This window comes from Prorops nasuta, unplaced genomic scaffold (assembly GCF_024137725.1).
Source record: "Prorops nasuta isolate Cenicafe-Biocafe unplaced genomic scaffold, Cenicafe_Pnas_1.2 PNAS00020, whole genome shotgun sequence".
NCBI lineage: Eukaryota > Metazoa > Arthropoda > Insecta > Hymenoptera > Bethylidae > Prorops > Prorops nasuta.
This window is the reverse complement of record NW_027116817.1, coordinates 2429799-2430845: the sequence shown is the minus strand read 5'-3', so window position 1 is coordinate 2430845 and position 1047 is coordinate 2429799.

The following is a 1047-nucleotide window of genomic DNA, read 5'->3' as shown; positions in this document are numbered from 1 at the left end:
CAATAACTTCTTCTGCACAAATGGCAGAAAACAAAGAAATTATGAATGATCTAGAACAGAATTATTTGGAAGGAGAGTTAGAGGAGAATGAAGATGTGGATGATCCGAAGCCATTGTTCAGTAATAATAATTTGCAATTATATAAGCATTTGTAGATACATTACAAATTTAATAATTTATATTTTTATTTAGGCAGTATAAGACATAAATGGACACACAATGAAACGAAGCTGCTTTTATCTGTATATTCAGATATACATGACCGTTTAAAAAATGGAAAAATAAAAAATAATGATTTTCGAAAAATCTTTCTTCCAAAATGAAGGAAAAAGGTTATTTTGTGTCACCATTCCAGTGCAGTGCAAAAATCGATAATTTAAAAAAGTTATACAAAAAGTGCATAGACCATAACCGTCAAACCAGTAATGAGCCTAAGTCAATGGAACATTTTGATGTAGGTATTATTTAATTATATAAACTATATTAATTTCATATTTAACTTAATTTCTTTACAGACTTTGCATGAAATATTTGGTAAAATGCCATTGGTAAAGCCAATTTCAACTGCAGGATCAAGCATACCTCTTGGCCAACATATTAATGAAAATCATATACCAAGTTTAGGTAAGTCATTTTTCTTATATTACTATTTGCACAGTTTTACAGTTTTTTTGAGCATGTAAAAGTTGGAATAATTTTTTCCAAGTTCAAAACGTTCTACGTTTAATAAAACAGATTTTTTTAGGGATATGATAGAACTTAAAAGACAGAAATTAGAATATGATAAACATTACAAAGAAGAAAAGCTTAAAATATTACAAGAAATTAAAAATAAGTTGTAGAATGGTATCATTATCGATTGATAAAGATAAATCAAACTGTTTTCAATACTGTGATAATAAGCCTGTGAACTAGAAAATATAAGTAGCGTGTTTTAAAGTGCTTAAAACTTTATATTAATTTGTTGAGCTTAATATTTTATATTTTATTCAAGAAATATGCAAATATTATTGAATACACTTGTTTCTTTAAACATATAAATAAAAT